This window comes from Blennius ocellaris (assembly GCF_963422515.1).
Source record: "Blennius ocellaris genome assembly, chromosome: 16".
NCBI classification, from domain to species: Eukaryota; Metazoa; Chordata; class Actinopteri; order Blenniiformes; family Blenniidae; genus Blennius; species Blennius ocellaris.
In genome coordinates, this window is record NC_137665.1 from 8,248,031 (window position 1) to 8,259,846 (window position 11,816).

The window sequence follows — 11,816 nt, forward strand, 5'->3', positions numbered from 1 at the left end:
CGTTGAAGTGATGTGCACCTGCTTTAGTCTTCCCCATCCAAAGGTTCCGGATACGCCAAGTATAACTCTTCAGGGTGTTCGTTTCTCTTTTACCTATCTACACTGTGTGTATATCAATCCTGGCAATTTACTCTATTTTTAGAGGATTTCTTTCTTTTTTACTGGATTGTTTTATTTTTATTTTTATTTTATTTTTTACATGTTCTATTTTTTGTGCTCTTTTTTTGCTCTTGTTAGATATTTACATATGGTTACATATTTTAATTCCTTAATTTTATAATTTCTGCACCTTTTTACCTTGAGCTATTGTAAGTTTGTGTTTCCCCCTGGGGAGGAATAAAGCTCTCTACTCTACTCTTTTATCAGTCTGTTCCACAATTTCACATCGTGGGGGCAGTAATTTATGCCACACCATTTCTTTATCTTTACACACTTCTGGAATTATCCCATGCAGCAGTTGATATGAGCAGGATTGTTACAGACCTGCTGGATCCATCCCCCGGTGAATTTGTTCCCTTGGCGTCAACACTAATGGATCTGTACAAATGCTGTTGATTTACTAACCACAAGATTAAACCTATGCAACATTCTGCTGTGTCTTTAAAAACAATATGGAAATGACTTGTGAAAACTACAGAAGACTATATGTATCATCGTGTAATATACAGGATGAGCCACTTCTTTTATACTTTCAGTACATACTTTGACTCAAGTGACGCTCAGCTTAAATTTTTATGAGCGTATTTTTCACTTGAGAATGTGAGAAGTGCTGCTGCAGTTTACATGATCGCTTAAGATTTCGAATCTTCTCATGCACAAGCCATAATTGAAGACCAGCTGTTCAAGTGAGTTATCTTCGCTTCTTAGCTGAGGATTTCTTTGATACATTGTGTAATGTTAGTAATTTTTTAAAAGATATGATATATTTTTCATGGTCATCAGTTGTTTTTGATCTGAGCTAATGATGGAATTTCCTGATAAAAATTCTCAAACAGATGCAATATAAAGAATACAGTTGGCAATCATTTTTGCCATATTCATATTGTTAAATTGTTTTGCACCACCAAGTTGATGGCGATACCCTGGATGTAAGGATGTAAGGAATACAGATTGGAGTCTTGGTTAGACATGATGGTGTTTTGCTCAGTGCATTTTGTTTTGAAGTCTTCAATGTGCAACAAAACAAGACAAAATAAAAGAAGGATATGAGAGCAGGAAGGCAAATCTATTTATATAGCACCATTCAGATATAAGGTACTTCAATGTACTTTACAAAGCATACAACACAGCAAAAATACAAAATAAAATACAAAAATATAGATCTTTAGATTTTTAGGTCCAAAAACAATGACCTCAGCCTTTTATGGGTCAAGTTGTGGAAAGTTCTCCTTCTACATCCACTCAGTAATTCATACTAATTCTTGTTAGCAGATTCAGTTTCAGTGGTTCTTTTTGACATTTTATCAAACTAAAAAATACAAATCTGAGTAACAACCTTTAATTATGTTATTTGTTTCCATTTGTCTAACCCTGAATAGCACATTATGGTGCAAGGGTCTTGAGCTTTTGACTTTGTTATTATCATTGATACAGGCAAGTCCACAATCGTTTTCATTCAAACATTTGAATTTCCCTGAGAAGTGTGTTATTGGCTTAGCGAAGCTGCAGGAAGAGGTGATTGGTGGACAGAGTATCCCTTGTCTTTGTATAAAATCAGAGAACAAAAGAGATGTGTTGTTTGCTAAAGTATGCGCATGTGAGTCTGACTTTGACTATACACATTGTGCTTGAAAACAACACCCTTACTGGTACCATATGGCAAGTCTTATTCAATGTATTTGCAAAGGTAAATACATTTGTAAGTGTGTGTCTCAGTCAGTGTGCACGTGTGTGAATACATGTGCGCTTTCCCTTCCTTCTATTGTTTGTCCTGTCAAGGCTGTGTAATGTGATATTTTTTTACTTTCCCTGAGCTCACTCGTCACTAACTATCAAACCGACACACACACCATTGAAAATCTTCATTTGAAAGCATGACTATGTTTAAATCTTTGGAGTTGTGGATCATCGACCAGAACACTGTGTATGTCAAAGCTGGATGGAGTCACACTGCGTTGTTTAAACGCTCTTCTGTGCGTAGTGAAGGATGTCTATATTGTCTAAGCAGAAAGAAAACCTTCAAACATCTACGAGCACACACACATTCTCAAAATACGGTGTGTTTCTCTGTAGATGTCTGATGTGAACAAAAAATAAAAAGTACAGCTGGAGAGTGTGCTTGTAAAGACTTCCTCGCTCCCATTCGCTGTTCACCCCCTGCCAGAACACACACCCATTAATGAGAGCACTAAAAACACAGATGTATTTTTTGAATGAGGAGAGGAAACACTAATGTGGCGAAATACACAATAGACAGACAGATCTTTTGAATGAAAGACAATGAACCACATACAACGCATTGGACGCAATTATCAATGATGCCATGTTGTTTACTGTATATCATGAACATTTGAAGTATTTTCAGGTTTTTTTGTGTTTTTATGTGTATCATTTACACAGGTCAGTTTGGTTAGAGTAGCATACATTGAAGTCAGGCACGTTTTGTCTGTTCAGCATGAAGTCAGCGCATGCACGCATGCACGCATGCACACACGCACACACGCACGCACAAACTCAGGCCAGATTCTGGAGTTGTTCAGCACAAAAGTTAAGCCATCACACTGGGAACAATGCCACGCACACGCACACATGCACGTGCACGCACACACTCATACACAAGCACACGCACATGCACACTCTTGTTCTATAAGGATTAGGAGCATGTCAGTGTGTGTGTGTGTGTGTGTGTGTTCAGCGAGTGTGTGGCTTGGCAGAGATGTCATACCAGTGAAAAGGAAAGAGGAAGTCAGCCGTTTGTGGAAAGAAGATGGGTGTGACCTGGACATGCAGTTGATAAGCTCAGTATGAAGTTCAAGATACAGATATCTTTCTGTCTTTTATTCAAATGATGAATGGCTTTTTGCCCGAACGTCATAACTGACTAAATATAGGGACTGTATGTGTTGTTCTATTTTCATCCATTTTCAGACCATTAGTATGTGCTTCTAGACACAATTAAAATACTATATTTAGATGTGTTAAATTTAGAAATCAATAAAATGTTTAATTCTGACAAGTTGCCCTTCTATAGTGATCTTATTGGAATTAATGTGATTGCTTTACTGATGTACCCAGGTTTAATTTTTTCTGAAGCGAAATCAGAATGGATGTATTTTGACATGTAAGTCAAGGTTAAACAATATTAATTCTCTATTTACACTCAAGATAAACTCCAGAATATTTCCTATATTCAAGATAAAATATATATTTTTACAGGCAGTGCTATTGAGGGATGATGAGGTCCGGAAAGTATCTGATGTCCTTTAACTCCAGGAAAGTCTTTGTTGGTCTGCACATTAAAAGTTGACCTTGGTTGAAGTTCCTATGTTATGAGGTCCAGTCCACAGGAAACAGAGATGAAAAATAATACACACCCACAATGATTAGTCATGAGTTGTGCAAAGCAACAGCATAAGATCATAATGGACACATAAAGATGCTTACATTTTAATTACTACATGGGTGAGTGTAGATGATGTTTGAATAACATCACACAAATACATTCAGTCACTCAAACAAGTCACACAAAACTTTGTTTCTAGATTAAAAATAAGTCATTTACTCTAGATTCCAATCATTGCATTATCACAGATATATTAAAGATATATTTGTCTTCGATCACTATTTGCTATGCTAAATTCCTCTGTTGGTTAGTAACAGATATCTTCCGAAAAGCACTGAGTAACAATTCAGTGTCTCTCCATGATAAATTAGCTGTAAAGTTGATACTGCACATTTCTTACAAAAACTCTTAGCTTCTCGTATGACAAAGTGGTAGCAGCAGGTCAGTGACACTGTCCAACAACAGCAAAACATGCCTTTCAATACTTCCAAAACCATAAATGTATGTGTTGTTCCGCCAATATTTTTGTGCTGTGCAAAAATGTTGCAATGATGAGAGTCAACCGCTATATTATTTCTCTGCGGACAGCAGTACATTCCTTCAGTCTTCAGTGGTTTGCACTTTCATCTGTGCATGGATTAAACAAACAAGGCAGTACTGGAAGGTGGATTTTATTGCAGCAGAGCAGAGACAGACTCTCACCTTCAAGACGTACTAAGATAGTTCACTTCTGATTAACGTTTTGTAGTGTCGAGCACTGAAAATGGTGTGAATCTCCTCACTTCAGTCTGCAGCAAATGAGAACTATTCAGTAAACCTATGCTGAGATTGTCCACAAAGTCCCAGCATCAACATAAGATTCCCCTCTGCCAAACAGAACTCACTGGTGCAACACTTTCCTCATTAGGACATTGACTCTCACTCAGGTCTCGTGAGAAATTCCCGGCTGAGTATGCGCTTCATAAAATCTAGTAAAATAGCATAGGTTTTTTGGGGGGGTTTATGCTATTTATGCCAGTTTCTTCTCTCCAAGTTAACAAAAAAGAACGCGCCCAGTGTTTGTGCTTCAGAATCTTAAAGTTTCCACATTAGAGTCGGACATGTTGAATATGGTACCAGAAGATAATCAAGTTGTAAAAATAATATTCCCTATTTGAAACCAATCTTCTTGTTTTAATCTTGTTGCATCTAGTATGGAAGAACAAAGACACACTATACAGTACAGACGGGTTGTGTAAGAGCAAAAGCAGCATTTGTACACATATGGATGCAGCTGTAATAGCGACGGAATTTCAGTTTCTCTGTGCGGTTATTCTGGTCAGGCTGAAGCCAAAAGAATCCCAGACATCAACCCCCCCCCCCCCCCCCCCCCCCAAGCCTTCATCAGCCTCTGTCTCACAAGTGGCAACCTGAACCATTTGCCCACAAGCCAACACTGTCCACACAAAATCAAAGGGCCCACTACCCCCAACACCTCAATCCCCTTCAACCTAAACATTCAAGTAAACTGCACTATGTGACCTCAGAATGCCGCAGTGTCATCTGTTAAGATGATCTCTTCTGTTATTGCAACTAATGAAATGCTATCACATCTGAAATGCTATCAGAAACCTTGGAGAAGCACTTAATGTGATTTAGTGATTTTTAGGAGAGTCTGTGTGACATTTCACGACATATTAATATAAAATTGAAGTATCCTGCTGTGAAGATTGCATTTGTACGTGACCTTTGACCTGCCCAAACGTTCACATGTTAAACATCTTCTGTCACTCTGATGCCGGCATGAAACTGTTAACAACACTCCCGACTTTAGACTGCATCAAGCCTTCTCCCGACAGAATAGGTCACTGGGGCACACGCACTCACATCAAGTTGGGAGCCATGAGAGAGGTCATGTTTTGAGTTATGGGTGACTGCGTCGAGTGTCCTGGCTCACTCTCAGCTGTCCTGACAAACTGCACAAACAGAATAACCCCAGGATAAACGTTGTTATCTCTCAGTCTTCTAAAGCCGTGTGCGTGCCAGTGTGTGTGTGTGTGTGTGTGTGTGTGTGTATGTGTGTGTGTGTGAGAGAGAGAGAGAGAGAGAGAGAGAGAGAGAGAGAGAGAGAGAGAGAGAGAGAGAGTGGGGGGGGGGGGGGGATCCAACAATTGGACCTCAAAACAGGGAAAACTTGTCATTCCGGGGAATCAGAGTCAGTTATGCATGTATGTGTGTGTCCTTGCAAGCTGCAGTGTTTATGTGAAGGAAGGAAGATTAGTAGGGCTAACAAACTATTTCTGGACTCACAGCTTCAGACTTGGGTGTTTTCCACTGCCTTCATACACACACATATATATACGGTGGCTTTTTTATACGACAGGCATCAACATTTCTCCCAAAGGATACATATGGTAAATACATTATCTTACTAAGGTTTTATGATAAATGAAGGAATATATAGATTAACATTTACTAATCACAAACATTTGTGTTTTCTTGTCAGTTTCAGATTTGTTATAAAGCATCTGTTGTGTATCTCTCATGAAAACACCTGGATCACTGCATGTACGTGTGCGTGCTCTTCATGGGTGTGTGTTCATCCAAGTACTAATGAACCAAGACGACTGTGTAAATTGCAGATCCCGAATGTCCCTCTGCTTGTCACAGAAGGACTTGTTCCAATGCGCTTTTCCTGGTTCACTTATGGGGTTGCCAGCTTTGTTTATGTGGATATTTTTAAAGAGCAAACTCCTATATTGAAGGGTGCTTGACTGAAAACGCTCGATCAATCTTTCACAGTTTGTGTGCGTGTGTGTGTGTGTGTGTGTGTGTGTGTGTGTGTGTGTGTGTGTGTGTGTGTGTGTGTGTGTGTGTGTGTGTGTGTGTGTGTGTGTGTGTGTGTGTGTGTGAATTGGTGTTCTGTCAGTTCTTCATTTGTCCTGGATGCTGTGCATCTCCCCGTGCTCAGGTGCTTATGCAAATTAATGAAAATCTCGGGTATGCAAATGTGATGAAAAGTAGCCAGTGTCTGTACTCAGGTGAGTAAATGGTCTTTTGAATTCACTGCATTGATCTATTTGTGAACCAAGCAGATTGGGTAAGGGAGATAATGATAAAAAGGAGTGTGATGGCTCATTTCTTCGTTTGCTTGCTGCAGCTTTCACTGCCCCATAGGTGCATCCGCCTTTACAGAGAACAAGTGTTCGAAAATGAGCCAATTGGATTTCTTCATAATGCATATAAAAACAGATCTACCTCCCATTGTACCCCACTGAAACATTTCAATTCATTCTGTCCTTTCACTGTCCCTGGTTCTGGTCCTGCTCTCTCCCTTACAACCAGTCTTCTACCCCATTCAGCTATTTGTTCTCACACACACTCATGTAGACCTCTCATATAGTTCACTCACCTTGTAGACAGCTTAATCTGCAACACAATACCTTAAAATTCAATAATTTCTACTTGCTTGTATTCTGTCTTGATGAACAAGTGACCAGAAATGAAGCATCTTATGTGAAGATGGTTTAAAATTACCAGGATGTATCAATTCATCTATCTTCAATACAAATTCAGGGTTGTGGAGCTGATCCCAACTGATTATTACTTTAGGGTAACTAGATAAACTTACTTGCATGGTTTTGGACTGTGGAAGGAAAATTTGCACCAGTAAGAATTTGCTGAGCTGTTTTCATAACAAATCTCATCCCAATGTGGAAATGGTTTTTTAAATCTGTCTATTTGTCTGCATGAATATGAACAGCGGCTGAGCCCAGAGGAGAGGAAGGGAGGGAGAGGAGAAGGTGAAGAAAACAGTTTGACCACCAGCATTGTTCTACAATCGAATCTTTCTGACTTGGTTTCTTTCTGTGTGTATAATCTTCAGCGTATTTTTTCCTCTCCAATAAAATTGGTTGTTTCTGCACTATCTTCTATCTCCTGGCTTGGCATAGTTTTTTCCTGCGCTGTTCAGTCTGAATCCTGCTGATTGCCTACAGTAGCAAGATACAGGGTAAGTACGGAAACACACACACACACACACACACACACACACACACACACACACACACACACACACACACACACACACACACACACACACGCACACACAAACACACACATACACGCGCGCACACAAAGAGCTCAAGCCAGACAGGAAGCACCCCCACCTCTGCTGTTCCTGTTTCTCACAGCGTGTGTGTGTGTGTGTGTGTGTGTGTGTGTGTGTGTGTGTGTGTGTGTGTGTGTGTTGGGTCTGGCATGTATCCAGGTGGTAGAAAATGAGAAGGAGATGGTGGGAGGGGCGACTATAGATGAAAGAAGCTTACAAACAGTCCACAACAGCAGCAGGTTGCAGTTGAACTTTTAAGAACATTCCTTTTTTTTTAAAAAGGGAACAAAAAAAATGAATGTAACATAATGTCCACACTATGCTTGTTTGAATAACGTGATTTATTTGTGCACATGCATTGCTTTTCAAAAGCTGCTCCTCATTCACATCGATGAGAGAGGAAGTGTAACGGCCATAGTAATATTGATGGAAAACATCTGCTCTTAGCTATTTGGAAATCATCAAAACTAAACGAGAATTATAAACAAAAAAGTTGCAACTATCTCTGATTACATAGTTACACTTCACTTCTATTAATGAGAAGTTCAAGGTTCTACCTAAAATAAAATGCAACATAATAGTAAAAAATAACATAAAGTAGCATTTAAGCTGTCACATTCATGAGCTTTCTCATGCATACAGTCTATTTATTTATTTATTTATTACCATGTTATATTTAAAGAAAATACACCCAAGAAGAGACATTTTTGACAGGTGCTTTGCATCTTTTGCTTAATGTTCTAAATTCTACACCACTTTTTTCTTTTCTTTTTTCTTTTACCAATGTTCCTGTTGGAAGATGAGTGTGGATGTAGATGACAGTAAGTCTTCACATATATTTGTGCAATATTCTGCATCGTCTGCTGAATAAATAGCCTCTCTGTTCATCGCCGGTGCTTCATTACTTTTGAATAGTACATTACTTTTGAATAGTACATGCCATTTACTGAGCAGAATGTCTTCTATTCTGCCAGAGGTAAAAAGAAAAAGAAAAAAAGAAACTATACTGTACTAAACAGTTTTTGGGTGGAGATGTGCTCACCCCATTGTTTTCCTTAGGTCTATAACAATGGATGGTAACTGATACATGTCTGCACTGACGTAAAGAGTGTAATGTGCGCGTATTTGCATGAGTGGGTCCCCAATGTTTGCAATGGTGGACATTTAACACCTGGCAAAGTGGTTAGACCAGTTCCCACCTTCACTGTGTGGCTGTTTGTGTGTGAAAGCAGTGGCTGGGTGGGGGTTAGTGGCCCGGGGGACTGAGGAAGATGGGATTGTTTTGTTGTTCCAACAGGCACCAGCTTTGGGTGGCACCTGTATGCGTGCATGTGTGTGTCGGCGAATGTGTTTGTGTTCAAAGTTGTGGTGTTGAAAGAGACATCATCTCGACTGGCTTACACAGGTGGCAGACAAAAAAAAAAAAAGACACAAAAAAGAGACAACACACACACACACACACACACACACACACACACACACACAAAAAACGCTTTCCTAAATTTACACTTGCGGTAGAAATGTGTAATCATGTGCAATGCTGATAGTGTCAGAAAAGGTGTGTCTATCCTGAGTCCACTGCAGAGAAACATTGAAAGCAAATGAGGATTATTTAAAGTGAAACACTTTAACTTGTTAATCTGTCAATACAGTACATTATCTTCACAGCAGCATAAAACCACCTGTGGATTCTTCCAAAAAGGTCGATTTTGAAGTATCCTTTTGTTATTATGTGGCCTGTGTCACCAGCACCAATTCATTGGGATTGACAACTCTGCTTCCCTTACCAATGGAAACTGAGCAATGACTTCACATTCTGTGAAACCTGGGAAAATAAAACTCCTTCCAACTAAGTATGAGCACCCACCTTTCTTTTTGTAACTGATGACTGATTCATTTTGATGAAACTCGACCTCAGTTTGCATCTTGATGATGATATGGAAAACAGCTAATCTGAATCTTGAATTTTGGGTTGTCCTCACATTTGCTTGGTCCTGTTAATAATAAACCGTGTTGTGAATGATTCTTCAGAAGTACTGATGCCGCGAGCTGAACAGCTTAACAAGTGAACTTTGTCGGTTTTAACAACGGGTCTCAGCTCATTTCCAAACAAACTCTGATGCAATTTGTCGGATCATTGCAATTGAGGTTCATAATTAAGTTGCTCTGGCTGCTGCTTTGACATCTTTAGACATTTCGGTTTTACAGAAGCTGCTGAAAATCCCACCGTAATAGTCCAAGCTGTACTGTGTTGCACTGACCTCGGCAAACAGCACAGGTATGGGAGTTGTGTGTCAGAATATATGTCACAACAATTGTTTTGCCCAAATCTTTTAGTCCCATTTATAAAATAGTTATACTGTTATAATACTGTGTTAACTTCATCGCCTTGAATCTATGACTGGAAAAAAGTAACTTAAAATAGCTTTGCAACATTGGCAGCAATGTGGAGCTCAATGACGTTTTTGTTTTTGTCCATGGGAACCTGTCTTCAGTATTTCTAAGAGAAACTTACCTCCTTTGATGAAAGAACATGATCACAAACCGAATATAACTGCTGGTACTTTTATAAACCTCTGTGTCATTTATCTTTTCAGTTTAGTAATATGAAACATATAGCTTGATTTATCTGACTTAATTTGACGCACCTGAACCGGACGGTATGCTCACCATCTTGGCGGCTTATGAGCCTCCTTCAGTTTTAAAGGCAGTAAAAATGAGCTGTTACATCAAGTTTTCAGATTTATTTTCACGGTGGTGGTGGTAGTCATGTGTTACGGCTGGCAAGAAAATGCAAGGGGCTGCACAATAAGCTCTGACAATGCCCTCTTCATTACCTCGTGCATATCCTTACAGACTGTCTCCATATGACCACACAAAGGAATTCCATCTCGTCACAATGGCAACGTAGGTCCAGACAGTCCCAGGGAACTAATAATCCTACATCCGTGACACTGTGTAAATTTCGTCAAGTCTAAATCAGGGTTTGGTGTGATGAGTTTATTTTTCAGTTATCTTTTTGCAAATGGCATGTCTGGATGGGAGAGTTCATTTTCAGTGTTCAGTGATGGGTGTGGCATTTTTACAAACATATGCTTGAATTCATTTAATAAATAATAAAGTTTATTCCCTCCTGCATTGATACAAATGACCATGCAAGATTTTCTTTAAATACTTGTGTTTACATAGATGAATGATTAACTTCTCTTTACAGTTTAGTTCTATATGGGGCTGCTTGATCCTATGGAGATTTGCATCGTAGCCCAAAATAATTTGGATGAAAACCTTTCTTTCTCGCTTCATGCAAAAGAAGTCATCAAGGGGAAACTCCATGTAAGTTCTTACTGTGATTTAGCTTTTACGTTTCTAGCGCTTCACTGTGTGCTGTGAAGAAGGATATTAGTCAAAAATCAAACTGCATCACATGTCAAAGAAATATATGTGGGACTTATGAAAATGCATACGATTAAAATACAGTTTCAGGTTTATATACACGTGTGAGCCAACAACAAGAGGCAGTGAAAATGTGATCACAAAGCATGGACTTAAATTACAATGTTTTTCCTCAACAACTGAGAGAAAGACATCACTTATACTGAGTTCAGCCAATTTGAACTTGAATATCTTTATTAATACTCTCCAAGTACAACAAATGTCAGAGTCTGAGTGAAGTTTGCATTTTTATCACTCTGAATACTCTGGTGTTCTCAAATAGCCCCAAACCATCTGTTACAGGTTATATTCTGTTTAAAATGCCTCTCGAAGTAGGTGTGAGTCCCTTTCTCTCTGTGTTGGAAGCTGTGATGGACTGGCAACCCCTCGTCCAGGATGCAGCTTCATTCACCAATAATCAGACGGGATCAGATACAGCCTCAGAACTGGATAAAGTGGTACAGAAGATAGATGGCTGGAGATCCACAATACCACAAGTTTCCTTGGTAACAAATGCAAAATAAGCTAAACAAACATAGAAAATCTATTTCAATTTGCTTGATAATTTGCAAAAAAAAATAAATACAACAAATAATACCTATATGGGTTGAGAAAATAGTCTAATAAATGGCGATCATGACTCAGTCATTTTAAATTACTTATACGCCTGTCCCATTTTCAGTATTTACCCCATTCTTCAAGGCCTGCTCTACTGGGCTTTTCATCCCCCTTTATCTCTTTCATTTCCTTTTGTCTCCCTCTCCGTCTGACCTCTCCTGCCTCTTTATTTCC